The sequence below is a fragment of the Nothobranchius furzeri genome, chromosome 5 (genome assembly GCF_043380555.1).
Source record: "Nothobranchius furzeri strain GRZ-AD chromosome 5, NfurGRZ-RIMD1, whole genome shotgun sequence".
NCBI classification, from domain to species: domain Eukaryota; kingdom Metazoa; phylum Chordata; class Actinopteri; order Cyprinodontiformes; family Nothobranchiidae; genus Nothobranchius; species Nothobranchius furzeri.
Window position 1 is genome coordinate 26,452,991 of NC_091745.1, and position 18,875 is coordinate 26,471,865.

Genomic DNA, 18,875 nt, shown 5'->3' on the forward strand with positions numbered 1-18,875 from the left:
AGTGGTGTTCTGGTTTGAGTGAAGTGAGCTGTGGGGCACGGAAATAACAAGTTCGCACAAAGAGACACAAGTTAACATAAGCACACACACACACGCACACACAGCTCAACCTGTAATCAACGTGGGAGCAGTTCAAAAACGACCACAAAGGAATTCAATCAGAAGAATAACTCTAAACATCTGTAAGAAGATGCACAATAAAAGTAACCATTTATGAAGAAAATGTGTTTCGATAAATTCTTTACATCTAAGATCTATTTTATTAATTTGAGTAAAACCCCAAATGTTGACCCATTTGACTCATTTGTTGGTTTTTTAAGGGTTCAAGCCTCTGTTTCTCGAACCAAGTTGGCTTTCTTTCTCTGCCGTTTTCGTTAAGAATCTCAACAGTGTGAGTAAAACTTAAAGTTTGCAGATATGATTTCAAGTTAAAGTTATGAGGAAATAAATACAAGGGGACTGGATTTCTTCAGTTCCAAACTGAGACAACTATTTTTTTCCTCTTTTTTTCCCAAACAAGTTAGACAAAAACTCTGATAATCGTTTCATGTTTTTTTTTTCCAGGTTAATAGTTGTTTCTATTTCCCAGTTGAGTTTTGAGCAAGTTTAAAGAAAGTTTGTAGGAAATAAAATGTTTGGGAAGTTTAAAATCCTGCGATGGACTGGCTCTCTGTCCAGGGTGTAACCCGCCTACTTGCCCGTTGATGGACGGACGGCTGGATGGAAGTTTAAAATAGTTTTGTTGTTAATCAGTTATAACTTGAAAAATACTAACTATAATAACTGTCCTGCTAAAAACATATGTCTGATTACTAAATTAATATTTTTCATCAATAATAAAACTAACTCAGTACTCAGTAAAGAAAATGCAAATAAACAACAATAACAGGACCTATCTAAAACATCAGTAGTCAAAAATACAGGTCCTTCTCAAAAAATTTGCATATTGTGATAAAGTTCATTATTGTCTGTAATGTACTGATAAACATTAGACTTTCATATATATTAGCGTCATTACACACAACTGAAGTAGTTCAAGCCTTTTATTGTTTCTAGTACTGATGATTTTAGCATACAGCTCATGAAAACCCAAAATTCCTTTCTCAAAAAATTAGCACATTTCATCTGACCAAAAGTGTTTTTAATATAAAAAAGTCAACCTTCAAATAATTATGTTCAGTTACGCATTCAATAGTTGGTCAGGAATCCTTTTGCAGAAATGACTGCTTCAGTGTGGTGTGGCAAGGAGGCAATCAGCCTGTGGCACTGCCGGCACTTAGCGGGTCGGTAACAAGATGACGCCTGTGCTTGGCTTAGCCGCAGTCACGGCCACTTTTTAAAAATTTTCTCCACTAACCTCCTCTTTTCCACCTTGTTCCTGTCTGTGATCCTCTTTGGTAGTGTCCCTGCTACCATCTCCTATGATCGCCAGACTCTTTTGTCCTTCCGTTCGTTCACGATCGCCCAAGATGCACTGAAGACGTACCTCCCTGTTTGTTTGAGTGGTGCACCGGCCCGGAGCCAAACAACGATCCCAACCTGTGCGCCTCCAACTATGTTTATCCGGTTCCGGGAAAATGTCGGAGGAAAACGAGCAGGAATCCAGGTGAGAATAAGACTTCTCTTAAAGCGTGGTTTATCTAGTAAACATCGGCGTGATCTTCTGGCTTCTCGTCCTTTGTTTGGCGACTTGAACGCCACTTCCACATTCCCGCCAGGCCACGTTGCGGCACGGTTTCTCCGTCCAAGTTTTTTAAGGTCGGTTTATCCTCATTCCTGTGGTTTCTCCTCCTGTTCCCTCCATAAGTGGTTTTTATAAACACTGTGGATCTAACCCTGCTAATTTACGTCCACTAACTCCAGCTGTTTCTGTAGTTTCTGATTCCTCCACCTCACTCAGCATGGCTCTATTATATACCCGCTCTGTTAACAGTAAGTCCTTCCTGCTCAATGATCTAATTCTCTCTAAAAACCTGGATTTTCTGTTTCTGACTGAAGTTTGGCGTCAAACATCTGATTATTCTGGTCTGATTGAACTCTGCCCGAGTGGTACGGGCGTAAGGACCCGTTCTACTGTACTGTGGTCTATCGTCCACCTGGTCCAAACAGTTATTTCCTTCAGGAGTTTAGTGACTTTCTATCCTCCACTGTGGTGATTGTTGGTGACTTTAAAATCCACATTGATGATCCCTCTGATCACTTAGCCATGAATTTCTCCAGCCTTATGGACTCCTTCAGCTTTACCCAGCATGTTTCTGGCCCCACACACACCAGGGGGCACACTCTGGACCTTGTTTTTACCCTGAGTCTAAATGTTGACAGTGTTTGTCCTGAGGACGTTTATATTTCAGATCACCATTGCATTTTCTTTAACTTGTCAGTTTCTGCGTCCCCACCTCCTGCTCGCCGTATGGTTAGTTCTCGTTTTCTTAATGAGAGCACAGCTAGCAATTTTTCTGCTGCTTTTGATCCACCCTGCTCTTCTGATAACGACCCAGATTCCTTAACTTCTCAGTTCAACGAGCGCTGCCTCTCCATTCTGGACAACATCTGTCCTGTCAGAACCAGATCAGTTCCTGCAGTGAACCCTACTCCCTGGTTTAATGACAGCCTTCGCAGCCTGAAGCGCCAATGCAGAAAAATTGCGCGTTTGTGGAAGAAAACCCATCTCCACGTCCATCTGCTGCACCTAAAGGATCTTCTGACATCCTTTAACTCTGCAGTCAGTTACACTAGGGTTTCCTATTTCTCCAACCTGGTGTCCCAGAGCAAAGGGAACCCCAAGGTGCCGTTTAACACCATCAGCAGCATCGTCTCTCCTGCCTCTCCTACAGCCTCCATCCACTCTGTTGCAGACTGTGAGAACTTTCTGTCTTTCTTTGTGGACAAAATCAATAAGGTTAGATCTAGCATCTCTCCTTCAGCCTTATCCCGACTCCAACCAGGCCCATCATCCTAGATAGCTTTGCTCCTGTTTCTTTGCCTGAGTTAACCAAACTAGTTAACTCTATGAAGACCTCTGCATGCCCCCTCCACATCTTACCCTCATCTTTGTTTAATCAATCAATCAATCAATCAATCAATCAATCAATCAATCAAAGCTTTATTTATAAAGCGCCTTCCGCAACCCTGTCAGGAAGCCCAAAGCGCTGAACATGGTTCAGTAGAAGGTAAATATATTGAATAAATCAACAATAAAAGCAATTCAAATTACAAAATACAAATTACAAAATAGGTGAAACATTCTGGTACAGGACAAATGTGTAAAACTATGGATTGAGTGAACCAATGAAAACTGTGAAATAAATTCAACATAAAAGAGGGCCAAATTCAAACATGTTCTGGAAACGCCAAGCGGAGGAGGTGGGTTTTTAGGCGACTCTTAAAGACTGGCAGAGATGGGGACAGCCTAACTGAGGGTGGCAACTGGTTCCAGAATGTCGGTGCTAGGATTGAGAAAGCCCGGTCCCCACGGGTACAACACCTAGAACGACGGACAGCGAGCAGGCCTTGGTCAGAAGAGCGCAGAGCGTGTGATGGGGAGTGTCTGTTCAGGAGTGTGGCTAGATAGGGGGGACCACCACCCTGGAAGAAATGATAAACAAAGACAAGGATTTTGAATTGTGAGCGATAGCAAACCGGAAGCCAGTGCAGGGAGGCCAGAACCGTTTTTCACAACATCTGTCTGCATTCCTTTGTGGGGGTTTGTTGCCGCTCAAGGCTACCAGGGCGTCAGATTCGGATAACAAGAATTTGTTTGGGTCAGGCTGAGATAATTTTCCTCTTTGCCTTCAGTCTTTAAACTGATCATTCCAGTCCTTCAGTGAAGCCAATTTTGGGTTTTAAACTTGTCCATACCGTCCGGTGACGAGATGACATCCATTTTGTGCTCTAATACCGGTTTCGCAGCTAGGACATTGTCCAGCTTACGATTCACCTCGAGTAACGTCCCAGTCTGTGAAGTCTCCACATGGACGGTGCTTTCCGTGGTTGCGGGTCGCCCTCCAATCGCTCCCGTCTTCCCAAATTTCCAGAAAACCAGATATCCTCCCACTCCTATCAGGAGAAATCCAGTGATCATCAGGCCGAATATCCACACGTCTTCGATGTCCTCAATGGACAGCTGGGATAGGCATATGATCTTCCATTCCTTCCAGGAATCCAGCATATATCCCACCGGGTGTGTCAGTACATTACAGACAATAATGAACTTTGTCACAATATGCAAATTTTTTGAGAAGGACCTGTATAATAATAAAGGGTATCTAGGAAGTTTTGACTTGCTTTTAGCACCCCCCAGTGTCTGTTAGAAGAACAGAGAGCAAAACATATCTCCTTACTGTGCATTCATCTTTTTAACACCTCAATCTAGCAACTGAAATGTCTCCCCAGCTTTCATTAATGTCTTCAGAAGTGATTCATCACTACATTGAACAAATTAGCTATGTTCATCCTGTGTTCATGCTAAAACATGCAGGAAATGTGCTGGAAGCAGACTGCAGCGCCAGGTGTGTCAGTTTGTCCAACAGGTGGCGGACCGCCAGTCTGAAGTTGCAAATGCTGAATTCTGGCCACAGGGGACATTAGGGGCTGGGAAGCATTTAATTAACCCTGTAAAGGGTTGTCTTAACACATAGTGGCTCAAGAAAATGATTTAAAAATATGAAAAAGTTGCAACGTACTCCTTTAACAACAACAACAACAACAATAATAATAATTTATTATTATTATTATTATTATTATTATTAATATTATAAGTAGAAGAATAACATGGTTATTTTTATATGCTGTAGCTGGACCCGTAAAAGTCACAAGAGATGTTTTTGTTTATTATTATTCTAACATTCCTAAATGTTCCCTTTCAGTTTGGATTATTCGTTTATTTGGTGTTTTCCACTCGTTCCCATGGACCTCCTCTGCTGCATGTTTGAGATGCTTCCCGTCTCCAGCAGACCAGATCCAAATGAATAGGTCATTATCAGACTTTTGCAGAGCCTGATTAAAAGCCCAAGAGCTGACCCATTTATGTGAATTTGGTGTGTTGGAGCAGGGAAACATGTAAAACTTTCAAAGCAGGTGGAAAGGGGTAAGGGCATGAAGAAGGGGAGCTTAGGAACCAGCCTTGAAAAACACAGTTCTAATTAAAACCCAGTTTGCACTTTTTGATTTGTTCCTTGTCAGAACTGTCTTAGAGAGAGAGAGAGAGAGAGAGAGAGAGAGAGAGAGAGAGAGAGAGCGAGAGAGAGAGAGAGAGAGAGAGAGAGAGAGAGAGAGAGAAAGAGAGAGAGTGAGGGAGAGAGAGAGAGAGAGAGAGAGAGAGAGAGAGAGAGAGAGAGAGAAAGAGAGAGAGTGAGGGAGAGAGAGAGAGAGAGAGAGAGAGAGAGAGAGAGAGAGAGAGAGAGAGAGAGAGAGAGAGAGAGAGACTGTACACATATGACTCTATGGTTGTCTGCAGCCTCCAAAAGGTGAACTCTACGTAGTAATGCTGAATGAAAATCTGATCTAAATGACTCTAATTATAATGTTTCCCATTATCGAGCAGCCTTGTGTTGTTGTGAAGTGATGTTGTGCCAGCATCAATGTTCTTTGTGCAACTTGACCTGTAGGTCAACAACATGTTGACAACAAGAATGATTTAGGCTAAACGGACACATGCAGCATGACAAAGCATGCTCTGCTGTCATTGGTCACAAGGTGAGACTCCCACGTGCATCTGAGTGAGGTATTGATGCTATTGAGTTGGGATTTCTGCTTATCACTACAATATCAAGTCACCTTGTTGTTCTTTCTCTAATCAAATGTCAACAACATTCTCATCCAACCCTGATATGAGGTCAATCAAATCATCATTCCAAGTCACGATGCTGCAGACTGAATTCTTCCTCCAGCTGTTCATTTGTGCTTTGTGGATTCAGAGTGTTTAAAGTAAGAGTTTGATTGCGTGATCAGAGGGAAATGGAAACTACAAATCATCTGCATAATGCTGAAAACATGTTGATAGGGTAGATCCAGCGGTGCACGCAGGCTGAGATTTAGTACCGGGTGCTTCCGCTCCGGCTTTATCACTGGGTTGAGGGAGAGGTTGAAGCTATTGACACACAGAGGTGCGGCTAAGCCACTTCACATCCCAATCGATCACAGGTTCACTCCACTACAAGTGGCATTCCCCCTATAAACTAAGATTTACCTGCCTTCACTGACTTTAACAATCCAGACGCCTGGCTGGATTGTGGTCCAACACCAACTTCAGTTAGAAAACCGAACAGCCTCCTTTAGGTCCGTCCGTCTTTGTTTCTCGATCAAAACTTGGTTTGAAAGGGTTTTGTTGCTCAGCGTTTGGCTGCTACCAAAGCAGGAAACAGATGGCTGACTATTTATGGATGGTGCTGCAGAATCCAGCTCAAATGAAGTGTTCTTTCAAAAGGAGTTTAGTGTTTTTAATGCCTGCACAGGGAACTTCACAAACCCTGGACCAAGAACTTGTAAATGGGCCATGACAATGAGATTATAAAAGATGGATTTTAAAGTGTCCGACGTTTTCAGAGTGAATTTGAATGCCTCCCTTTTTTTACGTTCTTTAACTGCAGCTAATCTCTCCCGGGAGGATGCCTATTAACCTGGACCGACACTCTGCCCCTCTTCTCGAGGCTGGAGACGGGCCTCCTCTATTTGCACTCCTGATCTCTGTCACTCAAACGGTCACGTAATTATTGTGTCTTCACAGGTTACGCAGTGGAGATTTGCTGCATTGTAAGCAGACATTAATTACATGAGAAATCGCTCCAAGTTAATAAGGCTGTGTAGAAGACGGAGGATGCATCTGGTTACCATGGAGCCATGTTTGTGAAGCGGACGTGAATAAACTGGCCTGTTTATGATGTAAACAAAATCAGGGCACAGTGATAAGCCATTCACGACATCCAGTCTGGCAGAAGGTGGCAGTTTGAAATTACATTAATCCTTATCTATTCATTACCAAATTTGCGCGTCCACATGTAGATTTAGAAATGCCTTATCTCCCCCGAGTTGCCTCGGCTGAATTCAAATTGATTTCTATTTTTTGTGGAATCTATTGCAAATTCCTCTCATGGCCAGCGATGCAGAAGGCAGTGACTGCTGCTCACAGGTCAAGCCAGATTAATCTCAGGCTATCTGATCGGCCCATCCCCGAGCTGCGCTATGTGTGAAAAATCGCACATTTTAGATTACAGCACTCCCTCTAAAAGCCTTTAGCTGTAGCACACGTCTCTCAATAGTTTGGAACAGAGCATTCATTTCATCTCTGGGCACTTCTTTTAAAGGCTATCCCACCAGGTGCTATCACTAAGAGGTTCAAGGGCAAAATAAATCAGCGATGACACATCACATCGTTGTTATGTAGGGCACAGAGGTCTCCCGTCTGCAGGAGAAAAAGGAAAAAAAAATAAGCTCAGGTTGAGAGAACCCCTTTGTGTCTGGAGCTGGATCACATTAACAGCCTGACTCATTACATTAATAGCAGTGCTACCACAACATGAATAAACCATTCCTACTGTGACGGGGTTACAAACCGCCCTGACAGCCCCAAAAGCATCACACTATTATTAACCATAAATCCATAAATGGCTCAGACTGTACATCTGGGGTAAATCCATTAACGGTGGAAAAAAAATGAGCGGGGGAAAAAATGTGGTTCAGAATTTAATGAACGCACCAGCTGATAAATGAGCAGGCTTCCTGGTTTTCTATAGAACATCATAAAAGCTACATCTGAATCTGAAACATGACTCTTGTTTGACGAGTGGCTTAGCCTGTTGTAGACCGCTGTCTTCAAGCTCGCATCAACCCACTTCTGAACTTAAGGAGTATCAGGATTGGTACCTTCATCAGACACCTGCCAGATACAGTCTATATACACATCCACTGCCCTCTGGTGGGGGAGATAGGTGTTGGTTAAAACTAATGTTATTTTTTATTAAGATTTTGTTACATAAATACACAATAAAAATAAAGCAGCCACTGCCAAGAAATTGTTTACATTGTTATTAGCATTTCAAATTTTAGGTTTTCAAAGGTTAGCCTCATGTGGTCCTTTTGTTTTTGATTTAAAAAGTTTATTGCAGTTTATTTCTGTTCATTTCAGACATGTAAAATTTAAAGGATTGTGTTTGTTTTACTTTGGCATGTTTTGGCCGACAGCTGTAGTATTGCTGATACATTTGTTCAAAAGGGAATTTGAATGCATTCTACAAATATTCATCAGCTATGAAAAAGCCTGGCAGGTGTCTCATACCAGCAACGTCCGACTCCAGAGACCACCCGACAGCGGTGGGTGTGGCCACAGGGAAAAATGGCAGATGAGAGCATCTGCCTGCCGCAATACTCACACTGCACCTTACGGTCCTCAGCGAAGTGCACTTGGAGGAGGTGCTCAGTAAGGCTTCCAGTGTGTAGTACACAAGTGTGCAAATAATTAGGGCAGTGACCATTGTGTACATAGCTACGCTTACATGTACCAAATTTCCCCAATCCGATTCAAATCTTGGTTGATCAGAAATCCCAAATCTCTGTTTCATGGACACTAACTGAAATGATCCGATCATGCCGTGAGTAAACATGCACCAAGCATTCAGTCAGATTAAATAGGTTGAGCATGCACAGATTTGTCTATCCTGGAAAAAAATGTAAACAAAAACCATCTTGTCCGCACGTCTTTCCCCTCGCATTTTCTTGACCTACGTTTTTACCCTCGTTGTGGACCTTCTTAGCTCTTTTACCTGTATGCTTTTGTTTTATTGATGCTTTAACTAAGCTACAGGCTCAGTGGTTCGTAACGCTGCTGCTCCTCCGCCACAGGAGGTGATCTCCTGCTCACTACAGCTCCTCCGACTTGTCCTGAGCGTCTGCAAAGGCAGAAGATGCTGAAGATGCACACATGCACAGTGGACATTATTTTACTCCAACAATCCAAATGGATGTGTACATGGAAGTCAATTGAAATGATTGGGCAAAACTACCTCTCAATCGGAATGAAATTTAACTCCAATCAGGCCGTATCGGATCACAATATTCCGATTGACATTTTTACATGAAGAAATTTTGATCTGTTAGGAAGGGTTGGGTATCGATTGGAATCGGTTCCAATGATTAGTTATTCCCGGAATTGTTCGAAGTTATTTATTTTGATTCCCAGTTTCGATTCCTAGAATGCCGACCGGAAGAGGAATCCGCGGCCGATCTCCGTGAAAAATAAAGGTGGTCTGCAAATTGTGATCAGCACTTTCCAGGGCTGATCACACCAGCTGTCTGTGTGCAGCACAGAGTCCCCCCTCCCCCCACCCAGATATAAACAAGCGCGTCTGCCGAACTTTTACTCCGTGATGTAAACTTTAACTCCTGCAGCGTAGAGGAAACTTGTTAACCCTCCCACTGTCCTAATGGGTGTGACCCCACGAGGAAAGTTGACCATTGAGCAGGATTGAGTTTTATCCCTTGGGTCCATGTAGTAGGGGTGAGGAGTGAGCACCACCTCACCCCTGCCATGTGGACCTCAAGGGATAAACCATCAATCCTGCTCAATGGTCAACTTTCCTCGTGGGGTCACACCCATTAGGACGTGGGAGGGTTAAAATACGTCAACATGGTGGATTTAATTGAAGCTTTAAAGAACAAACTCTGGACGGTGTGAGGTTCTATTCTTCTGAACATGTCCGACGTGTTGGCTGAAGAAGAATAGAACCAGAGATAAAACAAGTTCTGGTTCGGAGCAAGAGTTTATAAAGAGGTTAGTGAGATCCAGCTTTTATTTTGGTAACCAACTTCCACTTATTGGTAAGTGAATTTGCATATTAGGTAAATGTTTAAGTAGCAGCTAAATATTTATTTTCCACGATGTTATTTAGCTCCACACTATATTTTATATTTTTGGGTCAGACTTAAATATTTACTTCCCAAATACTGATTTTGCAAACTAAATGTTTTGCTCCAAAATAAACATTTAGCTGGGATCTAAATCTTTTTTTTCAGAAAATAAATATTTAATTTACAAATTAAATATTTAGTTCCAAAATAAATATTTAATTAGTAAATTAAATATTTAGTTACTGAATTCAATATTTATTTTACAAACTAAATATTTAGATCAGACCTAAATATTTAGTTTGCAAAATAAATATTTAACTATAAATTAAATATTTAGCTTGGTAACTAAATATTTATTTGTAAACTTTAACATTTATTAATGTATGAATAACATGGTGAAAATGTGACTTTGAAAAAGTGAACTCCCACTTTTTTCTCTTATGATATACTAAATAACCAAAAATATTGCTGTTAGATTACGACTGTTTGACTTTACAAATGGCACCCCATACTCTCGCACTTTCCAAGCACCGTCCACCTTCATCGGCACCGTGGGATCCGTCACAGACCAAGAATGGGAAGGTCAATAAAAGTAAACCATGCCAGATTCTCAGACTGACACATCAAAAGTTCCCTCAGCAGCGCTCAACACTCTGCCTTCCTTCCCATCAGACCAATTTAGCCGAGTCCAAAGGGAGCCCCTAATCCATGGCTCTGAAAGTACGCTTAATCAACCTCTGATTAAGAGGGCACACGCCAAGGTGTCCAGCACCCCCCCACCCAGGCTACCCTGAAGTCAGTCAAAGCACAAGGAAATGTTCTGCTTGTCCTCGAATTGTTTGTCCTCGCAGCCATCCAAACCCGATCCTCCCTCCAGCCTCCGTGTTCTTCCTTTAGACCACTCATTCATTAAACACGCGCCAAAAGCAAATGCAAACATTTAGTTTCTAATTTCTGTCTTCTCTTTTTCTCCTTTTTGTCTTTGTTTTTTCCCTGTTGTTGTGGTGTTTGTTGTTATTGTTATGAGTGTCCCCTGGGTGTTTTGGGATGAATTAAACATCAGTAGGCTGGAAGGAAGGGCACAGCTTCTCCTGAAAGGATTGAATGCAGAGCGCCGTTTGAGAGGAGAGGAACAGTGGAGGTGACGGGGAGGCTTGGCTCAGCACGAGGACGTCCAGCCATCAGGGAAACACTCTGACCTCTCACACCTGACTGCTTTCATGCATAGACATTCTTTACCTCCTCAAGTCTCGCCAAGCATCCGAGGCACACCGTCCTCAGGACAAAAGAAGTAGGGCATGTTTATTTGTGTGTAATGGAGTAAAAACTTTATTATTTCTGTTATTTCAAAATGAATGTGATGTTTTTAGGTCTTGATTCAACTAACATTTCTTCTACAGCATTATGTATTATTGCCATTAATGTACAGTATCATTATTATTGTTGTTGTTCTTAAATAATAATAATAATAATAATAATTTTAACATTATTATTATAATTGTAAATGTAAGGTCAAAAGGCAGCACACATGTCTTTAGTCACATTTAAGACATTTCCATAAATGTTTGACATGCCTCGGCGGCCGGTCTGTATGATAGAATGACTAAATCATGAAAAAATATAAACAACAATAATAATAATAATGTCGCATAGTGAAATATTCAGACATGTGTGGGTCAACTGTCTCATTTTTAAAGAGCAGGTTGATTGACAAACCTTTTTACACTTGTTGTTTTTTTAAAGTTGAGGTCACTCTGAGTGGACTGAACATGAAAAGTCTTCTACCCCTATTTCCTGCATTAGCCTCTGTTATATGTATTCATTACACTTCCACCAGAAAAAAGTTGGCGACATGCATGGATAAGAAAAGCCACTCAGATCTACGCCACACAGAAAATTTGCATTCATCCACATCTTGGCTTGCTGTTGATGGTTTAGAGTCCAGGAGAGAGCAGAGTAAATCTTGGCTAGTAACTGTTAGCATTAGCAACTCCGCAACATGGCATAACTCCTTCAGGTTGTTTTGTCTGTGTAGATAGAACATCAAGGTTGCAAAGCAGTCACTGGTAGGGTCACATTGTTGTTAGCCAATCAGAGGTGAGAAATCTGAATATCATGAATAATAATGAGCAAGACTCCAAATCCTGCTGTTTTCTGCTTCCCACTCCCCCACCTGATTTCTATGTCCTGAAACAGAAGCCTCAGTAAGCCTCAGGGCTTCCCGACCCCCCCCCCCCCCCCCCGAGACTCACAAGGTGTTGATTTATACAACAGCAGATTTATTGAAATAATGAGTGGAGACCTTTAATGAGACCATGACTAAACTTTAGGGATTTGTCATCCTCTTATTCAGCACCAGAACTTCAACAAGACAGAAATGTTTAACAGCTAGCTACAGTCACAACTTAATGGTAATTAGAGACTCCCAGTTTCTGCCAAACCATATCTTTACAGTTCTGGTCAGTGACTTGTCCTGGTTGAAGGCACTTTTGTCATTTTCTACACTTCCTGTCAGCCACTGCAATGTTGATAACTTTATTTTTTAAATAAAGATGAGATTTTTATGATGCTCATGAAAGATAACAACCACAATGGTTCAGTCAGACATTCAAAACAGCAGCCCAAATGCTTTCTGAATAAGTTCAGATCCCAAAGAGTAGAATTAGAAATGCAAATCAGAGTGCATGCTGCTAAAACACTTGATGTCTGCCCCAAAGCATAAGCAGGATATGTTGTGTTTTCTCCATCTAATTGAGTCATCCTGCATACAGATTTTCATAATAATAACATGAAGTCTGCTTGTTGCCTAACTCAACAAACCAGCAGCTTGTTTTTAATGCAGCATGATTTGAGACATCATGAACATTGAACTGGTATGACGGGTGAGTTACAGGAGCACATGCAGGTGAAAAAGGCTGTTTCATCAGTATATTATCATTTTGACCCTAAACTGAAGAACAGATTGATCCTATGCAGGTTGTAAACAGCTGATGCTTGTATTGTTATATGCAGTGCATGCTGGGTTGTTTACATGCAGGTGAGTGTACGGTGAAGTGGTAACAGTTTAGTTCTTTTGCCAACTTCTCATTTAATTAGTCTTAATTTACCAAACTTGGTAATAAGACAAGAAGGCAAATTTGCCTGACGTCATGCTTTCACACTTGATGCTGAACTGTAAACAGCTCATGAACAAAAGCTGAAAAAAGTTTGAGTCAGAGGTTTTTTGTCCAAGATGAAAAACTGATTTGTAGCTCACTTCTGAACATGGCCCAGCTGGAAGAAACTGGCCCCTTTTGAGGAGCTGAAAGTTAATAAAATTCAACATTTAACTCATTCACTGCCAGTAAAGTCGCCGTTTTAGATCCCACCGTTAACTGCCAGTGACGACTAAAGTCGCCGTTTGCATTTTTTTACTGTGTGGGCGTCGGAACGAGCCCCCGCACCGAGAGAACAAACATCTCAGCTCTGAAGCCGATCTTCATCCGCATACGTCACACATCACATGATCAGGAAGCAGAACATCCATGTTTTAGGGGATTGTTTTGGGCCGCTGCTGTAAAAAGAGTGAGGCGCGAACCGGAAAAGCGTCTGCCGATCACAAATCGACAAGATTATGAAAGAACGGATAACGCTCGAAACACGCGGATTCTTCCTGATGTAAGAGTGTGTCTTATTGTTTGGGTTGTTTTGGCTTTAACTTCATCAACGTTCTGTGACTCTTAAAAAACAGTAAAAACGGTGAGAAACGCTGGCAGTGAAGGCCGTTAGCTATCAGGAAACGGCTGGCAGTGAATGAGTTAAGGAGCAGTTGACTCGTTTCATCAGTACCTTTTGAGTGGTCTCTAGTAGAAGTAAATGCCTTGTAAGTCGTTCTCGGAGAGATAAAAATATACCAGTGCACCATTTATCTGACGTAGAAGTCTCCCACATCACAGCTGAGCTTCAGACGGCAGGTGTTGGAGTCTTATTTTCTGATATTTGGACATCTTGCCTCAAATTGGATAACAGCAACACAACTCTACCTTTAACGTTTAATCTCCACAAATAACACGCGTCTGGAGGAGCTTCTGCTGTGTGGTGGTGTTGCTAGTGCTAACGGTTAGCTTAAACTAGCCAAGCCTGCTGTTTCCGAGTGACCAACTAATCAGAAAAAAAAAAACATTTAAATCTCATTTTCAGTCCATCACACTTCTGAACGACAACTGCAGCCTCTGACATTGTTACTCACACTTTTTTTTACCCCAGTTTAAAAAGTTTTCGAATGAGAAGTGAAGCCGACATCAGCTGGAGGCAACGCAGATTCAGTAAAATCACTGAATTTCCAGTGAGACATTTTTATTTGGCGGCGTTTGTACGCAGACAGGCAGTTGTCGTCTCTCAGGGCTCGTGATTGATTAATGTTCTTTAAGTAGGATGCTCTGTTAGGTAGGCAAAAACTGGCCAAAACAAAGCAAATACAATCCATCTGCTGTCAGCTTTCAAAAGTTGGAAAACTACATTTTAATTATTATAAGCTCCGATGTAGAGTTGTTCATTTTCTTGCTGGCACACACAAAACGGAGCTCACGTGTTCGGGAGCTGTGCTGCATACGTTCAGCTTTTATTTCATATGCTTTCTTTTGGTCCAGCATAATCAGGCATGAGCGAGTTTAAAAGTCCCGCAGGCAAGTTATGAAGCATTTCAAGGTGAAATATCAGATTTTCCCCCCTCCCTAAGTTGATTATCCAGGAGAAATGAGAAATTAGTCTCATATTTCAAGGCAGAGTTCAGTGAACTGTGGTCATGTGATTAATACCCTTCTCCGAGTCTTTGCCAAAGAGCTAACGCCTGGCTTTTGGTTCACAACATCAGATTTGTGTATAAACAAAACAACAACAATAAGTCAAAGTCAAAAGAGTTCAGGTTCAAAAGAAAAGCATCCATCTCGTCAGATTTCTGATGTTTCTGAGTGGCGGATGTACAACATGCTTGTCCAAGGCAACGTCCACCTGCAAAAACAAACTGCTGAGGGTGTGTAATGGCGTTTGCGCTGCACACAGTAGCAAATTATTTGGGGAAATTAACTGAAATTAAATGTTTTAATCAGAACAAAAGATCTTTGCAGGATTCTTGTTGCCATATCTAATGTAAAGCATTTCGGCTAAAATTTACCAGGCTGGCGCTGCAAATAAAAGATTCAATGAGAAGTCAGCTACGGCCTCTTCACACCCACACAGACAGTACAGAAAGTCTAATTAGCCAAAAAATAAGGAGTGAGGATCACCTGTGTGGGCTGGTTAAGGCTGTGTAAACACGATTAAAGGGTTGGTTCATGTAAACCTACAGACTAGTCATGCCAATTATTTTAATTTTGTAGTCTGGGTTTTTGGGAAGTCTGTTATGATCCATTAGGCTCAAACTAAATAGAATAAATAAAATATTTTACATTATAAGCTATTTTAGAGTTAGAATTATCGCAAAACAAGGTGGATATCGCAAAGAAGGTGGATTCGATCAAGGAGCGAGTTGACAGGACAGCACGGTTGGGAATAGATTAATTTACACCATTATTGGATTCAGAGGGGTTGGAGACCAACATAACTTTAAGTCAGAGAGGAAATTATCTCTGTCTGGCCCCAAAACAAGTTCTTATCTGAATCTGGTGCCCTTGAGCCTGTGAGGCTGAAGCAATAACTCCCCCTCAGAAGAAATGTGGAATGCTGCCGTCGCCATGGCAACTCTGTCTCCCTATCCCAGCCTGGGCGGGACTGTGACCGGTGAAGGCCGTTGAATCGTTTGCAGGAGTCACTGTGCTCTCTAACCCACATACCTCCCTCCCCTGTCCAGACGGAGGTGACGAGCGCTGCTTATCATGGCTGCATGCACTGATGTGAGGAGAGTCCTCTACCCTACCTCCCCACCTAGTGGACACTTATGCTGTCTGATGTCTGTGTGCATTTCTGTCTGAGGTGTTTTTTGCAGAGCAAAGCTGTCCTCCCTGTGGAGGGTAACTCTGAAGTGCCTTTTTATACTCCAACTGACTTAATCCTCATATAAACCCTCTGATCTCTATTAAGGTAGCGCGACTCGGGTTGCGAATGACCACAGTCACCAATTCTTGTCATGTGTCTATGTCTATGTATGTATGTATGTGTGATCTCAGATGTGTGTGTACTGAACCTCTAATTTCCCTCCGGGATTAATAAGGTATCTTTGAATTGATTTGAATTGAATTGAAAACAGTTCTAGAATTTAATAATAACCCTCCACGTGGAGGATTTCAAGGTTTTCCCAGACAAAAATGTATATAATTACAGAGATCTGAGCATGTCTCTGGGTCTCCTCCCAGTAGCCGGAAAACCTCCAGAGCAAGGTGACCAGGAACATCCCATCCAGCTTCCTAAATCACCCCAGCTGACTCATTTTGATAAGGAGGAGCAGCAGCAGCTCCACACTGAGCTGGACGGCTGAGATCTTCATCTCATCTCCAAATCCAAAGTTGCTTGCTTCTGTAACGTACCAAAAGGGTCAATTTTCACCTACATATTGACCAGCATAGTAACCTTTCACCTACAGAAATGGATCCACTTTCTATTTAGCCTTCTAAACCCAGAAGTTCTGCTCAGCGCGCGTTTACACACAGAAGACAAAACATCCAAACAAATATTCTCACCCAAGGTCCTACACTCTCTGTGTAAAAGCCAGACTGCTGAATTCCTCACCATCTGCTTGAAGACTCCATGACTTTAACAACTCATAAACTTACAGTAATCATATGTGGTGAGTGAACAAGATGTTTAAATCAAATGTTTAAATAACCTGTGCTTAAATCAAATAATTTGAAATTAACATTGGTCTTTCAATGGTCCATTCAGATCTTATGACGATCATTGTTTACACTCATACACATTACAATGAGATACTTATTAAGGTTATTATGCGCCTCACATAAGAGTTTTAATGATTCTTATTCAGTGTTAAGAAATCTTTGTATCTGAAGGAGGGCGTGGCTTTCTGAGGGACGTTGGTAAATACTCAGAAACGTGTCTAATTCTGATTTGCCAAAACTTGACCAAAAGTCACAAAATGGTGGTTTAATAAAACACGAATTTGTTCCCAATTAATTCAGTTTCCAGCTGACTCCCGATTCGGCCAAATCAGAAAAGAAGCCTCTTTTGAAACCGTCTCCTTTGACCTTAACCCCGGGTTTCCACGGGAGCCGTCAGCGGCACGTCTTGCTCGCGTAAGCTGCTGCTTGGCCCTTCCCACGAGACGCGAAGCAGCAGGGGAGCAGCTGTCACCGACAGAGCACGAAGTCACACGAGTGACTTCGTCAGTAAACATAACAACAAGCAGGAGAAAACTACAACATGGTTTGTGTTTTATGTTCTGTCCGTTTTATAATCGCCAATACGGACCTGAAAAACAAAGGAGACCGCTAGCTAGGTGATAAATTCTCACGGGGCCGCACAGTTAGTAACTTTTTTTAAAAGGAAAGCAACCGGAAGGCAGTACGTTCTTGATTCTGAAAATCTTGGGAGCTTCTCTCCATTTCCGCGTCTGATTTTCTGTCTTTCCTTCCCCAAAAATGTCGAACTTGACCCGTTTCAGAGGCGCCGCGCGTAGAAAATTAAATCTCGTCTGAAGACCCTCTACTTCACTTACGCATTCGATCCCTAATTCCATAACTCCTTAGCTCATCCATTGTCCCTCCTAGACAATTCAATTTTAATTTAGTGTTTTTATATTCTGGTTTTATTTGATTTTACTGTTAATAGTCTGTTGTTTTATTTCTTTGCTCCTTTTTACATTTTCCATCTACCTGACTATTTTAACTTGTGTTTTCTTGCTTGTTTTTTGTGCAGCGCTTGGTATGGTTGTAATGCCGTGTTGAAAGCGCTATAAAAATAAAGTGGTATGGTATGGTAAAATAGAACCGGCGCGTAAAGGCTGCGACATGCTGACGCGGCCGACTCGCGCTGCTGACGGCTCCGGTGGAAAAGGTTCTGTTGACCACAGCAGTTCCTATCAGCAGCTATGACGTGCTGCTGCAGTAACGTGCTGCTGACGGCTCCTGTGGAAAGCCGGGGTGAGTCAAAAACCTTTTGGCGACGCTGCAAGTGATTAAAGACAGAACAGCTTTTCAGAGCTACTTCAACTCAGACATCCACCTTGGACACCTAACCTGCAGACCCGGGTTGCATCTCATGGACGCTGAACTCAGAGGAAGCTACTAATCTCTGAGTATTGTGGTTTTGACATCTGGTGACCTCACCACTCGACCGCACCCCTCCGGATCGCCGGGAACAACTCATACCAGGGTATCATAGCCTGCATACTGGAGTCTGATGAGGTTTTTAATCAAAACAACACTCTAGTTATAAACAACAACAAATTATTTTACAGCCCAGATTTCACATTTTCTCTCAGACACAAAGCTTCCATTACATTTCACACACCACGTTAAATCATTCTATATCCATTACCCCACATCCCATTATTCATTGTCATGTATAAATGGGCGACGGTGGCACAGGAGTTAAGTGCTCGCCCCGCAATCGGAAGGTTGCAGGTTCGAGCCCCACTCAGTCTGTCGCTGTCGTGGTGTCCTTGGGCAAGACACTTAACTCTCCTCGCCTGCTGGTGGTGGTCGGAGGGACCGGTGGCGCCAGTGCTCGGCAGCCTCGCCTCTGTCAGTGCGCCCCAGGGCAGCTGTGGCTACATCGTAGCTCATCCCCACCAGTGTGTGAATGTGTGTGTGTGTGTGCCATTTACCAAATGATTAGTTTAGTAAAAAGGATTAAATTCATTTTATAAACTACATGCTGACACCGTCTGAATTAATGGTTCCTGAATAAGCAAAGAACCATAGAATCTTCTGATTAAACATTCAAAGATCAATCAGATAGATATTTCATATTTGGATGGCATCATCACATCTTACTGGTCATAATTAACAAATGTTTTCCACTATAATTCCATAGGGTCAAGTTCTTCTGATCACAAACCAGAATGTATGAAAACAGTCTAGCGTTTAAACACAACAGGAAATCAA

General features: G+C 42.1%; 1 long non-coding RNA gene across 1 annotated transcript in view; it reads right to left on the bottom strand.

Annotated features, from left to right (window-relative positions):
* LOC139069996 (uncharacterized) overlaps nt 1-18,875 on the bottom strand; it is a 210,414-nt gene that overhangs the window by 106,594 nt on the left and 84,945 nt on the right. The gene's annotated exons all lie outside the window — the stretch shown is intronic.